At 38.2% G+C, this 6774-nt stretch overlaps 1 long non-coding RNA gene across 1 annotated transcript; it reads left to right on the forward strand.

Annotated features, from left to right (window-relative positions):
* The first annotated feature begins 807 nt into the window (after positions 1-807).
* Positions 808-1604, forward strand: LOC122189238. The gene is made up of 3 exons (XR_006181755.1): positions 808-823; positions 1219-1304; positions 1513-1604. It is a non-coding gene; the product is annotated as an uncharacterized LOC122189238 (long non-coding RNA).
* The last annotated feature ends 5170 nt before the right edge of the window (positions 1605-6774 follow it).

Here is a 6774-nt window from a genome sequence, read left to right on the forward strand (position 1 = left end):
CTGTGTGTCTGGTATAAGAAATGTAAACAGTTGTTTGATATTAATACCTAGAATGAGATTCAAATTTAAACTTCATCAGAAAACGGCCCAAAAAAAAAAAAAAAAAAAAAAAATTAAGTGGGAGACAATTTTGTTTCCAGGGTTTGTGCTTTAAATGTAGACATTCATGTTGATTTACAGTAATTGTTTTTCCAGATATTATCAGGTTTGCTATATAATAATGAAATCCATCTTCCTTTCCTCTCTAAGAATGTTGCAGAATAGATTAACTTTTATAATTCCTTTTATTGCCATGCAAGCTCTGAGTATAACTCAAACAAATGACTTTGCTACACCACTTGGTATACAAGCAAAAAAAACATAACTTAATGCAAATAAATGTCTTTTTTCTTCAACCAACGTTAGGAAATAGCTGAAAAGCAGCTACTGTAAAATTTACTTTATCCTTGCATTCTCCTCATGCATTTCATTGTATGCTGATCCAAGTCTAGGAGCAGCTCAATTCATTTCAAAGAAACTGCTCATAGACTTAAAATTGAGCTTATGCATGCATTTAGGTTAAAGCTTACAGCATAAAACACCTTCAGTAAAGACATTTTGAAGCTTTAATGAGCTTCTTGATATCTCTTAAATTCAAGCCTAATCATGTTTTATACAAGAACTTTGTCTGTAGCTCAGAGGCATTCCTTTCCACATAGATCAAAGATAGAGCACTATAATTGCATGGTCTCACCTCTCCTTTGCTTCACCTTTTGTCAAGGCACTTCCCCATACAGTAAGAGTCATTCAAGGATTGCTGTGGACTTACTCACAACTGTTATGAGTAAGTTTAAGTGCTATGGCCTTCTCTTGACACCTGAAGTCCATTGTTGAAAATTGCTGCTCAGGTGTTTTTAACACTTTGGAGATGAAATTAGAAGCTGAAATGACATGTTGACATGTCCAATTACAGTCCCCATATGTTGTGTTTATACTCGTTTTTTTTCAATTGGAAAACAAAATATTTACTCAAGTCCTAGTTACACATGCTATATCTGAGAGACAAGATATTTGACCCAACTGGTAGAAGACTTTACATCTGACTGACTAAAGATAAAAGACAACTCAAACTCTGTATGTTTTGCTATGAAGAGATATTTAAAAGACTAAAATTTAAATTTAAACCTCTTTTACCTCTTTTTTTTTTTTTACAAACTACATATTTTTGTCTTATTTCAGGGCCCGGAAACCATAACAAAACCATACATCCAGCCTCATAAGTGTGGGGTTCAAATGAGCACAGGCATGCTGAAACACTGCTGGCAGTGAGTTTAATATCATTAGCTTCAATTAATTGCATGAAATGAAACATAAAATTAAGTGCTTACTCCTTCCTTTCTCAAAGAGTGGTAGAGAAGACAAAATACTTACGACATCTTTGTTTCCCTCTGGTGTTTTCCCTTGGGAGAAATTGTGACTGTAGTATCTGAAGCATGACTACTTTGAAAAAATTCTTCCATTTCTTATTTTCAGAAAATGCACCATCTGCCTGAACATGGAAGGGAATTGCCTGCAGTTTTTTTCCTCATTTCTAGCACAAACACAATGAAACTCTTCAAATTGTTTGGGACTTCAAAGTGTTAAAGAGAGATTTCAAGAATCATAAGAGGTTTTTCTTATTTATGTTGTGATTTCATAACGTATTTTGAATCTCTAAATGATGATGCGGGAAAGACACTGTTGTTTGGGGTACTTTTATTTACAACAACTTTCCCACCAAATTTCCCTTACAACAGTGGCCTGAAGACTGGAGTGATTTTGCACAATTTTCATTACTCCCAGAACTGAATAAATTCATCCTTGGGAGAAACCACACTTTCCATGACTGGACTACAGTTGCATAACTTAAACTGAAAATATGATGAAGACAATAAAGCCTTGTTGGCTTACTGATGGATACAAGAACTTTTAACCATGTAGCCTCCAGTCTTGCTTTTGTGCAGAAATAAGCCACCCTCCTGCCTGAATCTCACTTCCTGGCCATCCACACAATGATCTGGAGACTAGGAATTTCTGACAAACATCACTGATGTATTGTGAGGAATGGATCAAAGACAAGGTGTTGGTTTTGCTTGATCTGGTATTGTACTCACTTGGCAACCAGGAAATACAGTGAACTGCTTGGCAGTGTACTAATTCTCTTGGAAAATTCCCTGAAAGGAATCAGCCCTTCAAATTGTGAGATGAAGGTTAAAGCTCTGAGGTTTTGGGTGAAATATCTGGAAAATTAGTTTATAGTTGTTAGGAGAAAGGAGGAATAAAAAAATCTTTACCAAATCTCTGACCTCTGACCAGTCTCAGTTGTAGTCAGGCGACTGCTAATGCACCTAAAAATACAGCTGGATTTATAATGCAGCAAGCTGCAGCTCACTGTGTGGGATATGTGAAGGAATGTCCTGTAATAACTACTGGGATGGGTTCTTGGGGCCCACTGCTCTTTTATCAGGGCATGAACAGGCTCAAGTGAAGGCCATACTGAGCATTTTTTTTATCTGATACTTGAAATTACATCACCAAATGCCCACAATACTCTCTACCAGCAGTGCTCCTGGTAGCACCATTCTCCCTGCAATCTATCTGTTTTTCTTTTGAATAACTAATGTAAGTAGAATAGTTTTCCTTTCAGATGAAAGCTTAAATGCCATCGTATGTCCTTGGCACAGGGGAAAGAAAGGGGGCCAGGTCATTTGGGAGAGAAGCAGTGATGTGGGGTGTGAAATGGGCTCCACCAATTCAGCCCTGAGCCATCACTGGCTTTATAAAGTCACAGCAGAGACCTGCTTTGCATGAGCGGACATCAACGCACAACTAGGTTACACTCCGGGAATGCAAGGATGAATCCATTCCCTCAGTTCATGTGTTCTAGGGGCCTGTCTTAAGGAAAAGGTTGTTCCCTACTCCTTAGGCATCAGTGAGGAGGACCCAGCAGCCACATAGGGTTGCTGGTATCTAAAGTGAATGTCCCTGACTACACCTCATCTGACTACACCTTACCAGCCATCACTGTGTTTATGCATCCAGGATACAGAGGTCATTCATCATCCTGAAAGAGATATACTGCTCTTGGGTTTTGTTTCTAAAAGTTTCAGAATTTAGTGTTTTACAGGAAAAAAGCAGGCTAAGCAATCACTCCCTGAGGCCAAATTGGCTAACATGGATTTAGAGGACTTTTTGTTTTGCAAAGAGCATTCTTCCACTGGCTGCTGCATCAGATCATCCTGTAGCAAAGCTATTATAATTTGCCATTGGCAGTGTGGGTACCCCAAAGAGTTTCTGGCTTGCCTTAATTGAACAGAAGAAACTAATTTAAATTTTTAAAAATATAATTAGTTTGACTTCCTCTACCAGGAATTCTGTAATTGATACTATGAATAAATTATGGAATGCAATTGCAAGGGTTCTTAATTACAAAGCTTCTTAACTGCACAGCTTATGTGCTGTTGAGTGATGGATGTTTTGTCCTCCAAAATGGAGCATAATCCTTGTCAAAAAACATATCGCTATGCCACAAGCTGGAAGCAAAGAACTGAACTTAGCACACGGATTCTGTCTGAGTGCTTGCTGGAGCAGGTATTGCACAGCTTTTCTTTGCAGAATGTAAATACAGAGTGGAGCAACTGGTCTGGGCTAGTCTGAAAGCCAGAACGGGTTTTAACTTAGTGATTGCAATTAGCTTAAGCACTGTGCAATATGCTTTATTTTTTCATGTGCCGGAATTAATTTTCGGCCGTCATCATGCTTCTTAGCTTCAGCAAACTTTTTCTCTCAGAGCAAACTACTCACTAAGAAATAATTCAGTCACTTCTCTCCCCTTTTCCTCATTTATGAACTAAATTTTGCTTTCAAGCATTTCATTAAGTGCAAATGACATAGTGTACTTGCCTTCAACATCCAGAGAAAACTATGATACAAATGAATTTAATAGTTACTTGGGGTAAAAATTAAATAAGAATTCTTTAATGAAATGTAATCTTTTTGGATAAAAACCTCTTTGATCTAAATAACAATATAGACCTTTAAACATCGCATTAAATTAAAAATCAGTGAAATCTCATGCGCTAGCTACCTCCAGGGAATGTATAATAGTTGTATTCTCCCATTTCTCACTGAGACGAACTTACCCTTTCACAGACTCTGCTTCCCATTCAGCTGACTTTATTTCTTAATCCCATATAAAATTACCTCTTTATGTACCTTCTAGTCTCAATAGCTACATTTACACTACTAAATTAAAGATGCCCAAGGCTATTCAATATTGTTACGGCAAAGCATCCTGGTTTATCTTGTATCCATACATCTCCACTCCCTTCCTCCACAGCCCCTAGTGACTGCACCCAGACTGCCCTCCCAGACAGGCAGCTCCTTCTGCAGGGCTGGCCTCCATGCTGCTAACTGCCAGAATGGAACAGGTGATGGAAATCATGCCGTGCTCTTGGTTTATTTACTCAATGGGGATGTAGCCATCGAGTGTGAATAGTGGTGAGAGGAAGGGTGGAAGGATGGAAGGAATTGGGAAAGAAAGGATGGAAAGAAAATATCTGTTTCTCAGACTCTGTTTCTGCTGTAATTAATGTTATTTGCTCTTCTGAAAGACATGGAGTTGGTGATTTTGGCCCTTCGTATAGAAGTTTCCATTTCTTACAAGTGTCAGAAACAAGTGTCCACCTGCCCAAGTGCAAAGCTGAGCTTCCTGCAGCTACTAAGATCTGTTTTCTTCATCACTTCCAAGGTCTCTGAGCCTCAGTGCTGGCCCTTACTTGGCCTGGCACTGCAAGAAATCACTGATAATCACAGGTGCTGGGTGCTCACTGTTTCACACTGCTCCAAAGCACCAAAGAGCAACCAGAGCTACAAAACCTATCCCAACAATGTGCAGGAACATAGTTCACAGTATGTATCTCCAAAGAGCCATTGAAGTGCAAAATTTTTCTTCAATATATTTATTTAGACTGTATACATAAAAATTCTTTCATTGTAAAAACTCAAGTCCTCTAATACAAAGTAATATTAAGTCACAGGTGAGATTGTGTATACACCAGTCATTAAAGAACAAAATATTCCATTTTTATATAATTATCATAGGAATAATCATCACGCTCTCAGGAAATCCAAACTGAGATTAAACTTCAAGGAAACTCAGACAGAGAAGTAGACAGTTGAACAATTTTTGCATTGTCCTGAAGCACATACATGAAAAATGCCTTCAACGCTTTCAAAAAACCACTGGGATTCAATCTCCATCTTCCCGTAATCACAGTAGAACATTCACTACAAGGAAGCAAATCCAAGCAGCATTAAAACGAAAGTTGGGAACAAGTTGTTTTTGAAAATTAGATGCACAGGTTCTCAAGGGTGAAGCATTACCAATACATGCAACTCCTTTGCTGTATAAGAAAGCAGTAATATTACTGAGCTAAAAACTTGACAGGCAGCTCTATTTTGGCTATACATTTTATTTTAGGAAGACTATTGGAATTACTGGGAGAAACAAGAGGCTGGTAACAGAAGGAAGGTGATTACTTCCGAATGGTAACTTTACTCTTCTCCATGAATCTCTCATGCTGGAACAGGAGAAGAGCAATTTCCATCAGTTTACCTATGCTGATTAACAACGGTTTTAAGTGAGGTGCTGCATTAGAAGGACTTTTGGCTGGAAAGTCTCACAGAGCAGATGACTAAATCAGACTCCCTCCACTGGAGAGATCAAAAACCTCATGAATTCTTTGCTGCTTCATTTTCTTAAGTTACATGATTCAGAAGATTAATTTAATTAATTTATATTACTTCACTGATGATGAACTTGCACTACTTCCTATGCTATACTTTAAAAGTTAGGCTGTGTTTTTCTTCTGTTTCTAATACATGATTGTATTAAGCTGCCTCTACAGTAGAATGAATTCAGTCCCTTTCCCTCTCACAAATGTTTAAGAATTTTTTTGTATTGTTTACAGATTTGTATCAAGATTTTTTCAGAAGATGTTTTTAGCTGCCACTTTCAAGGAAATATTACACCAACAGGTTTAGGCTGTTATTAAAATATGGCACATGAGCAAATTGGCCATCTTTCAAGACTCTCACACAACTTTGGCTGCATTGTTCATACTGAAATTAGAAAAAGACCTCGGGAATTAATTCTCAAACATTTAATCTTCTGGCATAAAAGTTTGGCTGCTGTTATTTGAATTGGAAAAAAAAAAAGGGTGAAAGAAACACTGTATTCTTCAAACTCCTGTGACTAACTGAGGAAGGTGTCACGGACAGTGTTAACACAGAAAACTCTTCAGTTATCCAAACCCATAATGATGCTGCGTCACTGGTACATGAGTATGGTACAAAATCCAGGAACAAGCAGTGGTTTGCTCTTCTGCAGTCTGCCAGTGTGGACTGTGGGACTCTTGCTTATCTCCCAAAGAGCTGCGGTGCACCGCTGTTCACTCCAGTTACTTGGCAAGGGGTAGCTGTGAATGTTATGGCAGTTATTTGGGAAAGGTTGCATGTAATTGTTACTGGCACTTCGTTCTGTGGTCTTTGTGCTCCAGACTGAGTTATTTAGCTGGGACATGAGACGGCTGTTGAAAGCTTTTGTCATAGTTGGATGTTATCCACCCTGAAAAGCATTTGTTCAGAGTATAGGAAGTGTGCAAATGAGTGGCCAGTAAAGATAAGTGAGGAAATAAAGAAAAACAAGGCCTATCAGCAGCCCATTAACTCTGATTTTTGTGGAGATGCAGCTTT

Source organism: Lagopus leucura, unplaced genomic scaffold (genome assembly GCF_019238085.1).
Source record: "Lagopus leucura isolate 7727_CA_CO unplaced genomic scaffold, USGS_WTPT01 Super-Scaffold_100157, whole genome shotgun sequence".
In the NCBI taxonomy this organism is placed as follows: domain Eukaryota; kingdom Metazoa; phylum Chordata; class Aves; order Galliformes; family Phasianidae; genus Lagopus; species Lagopus leucura.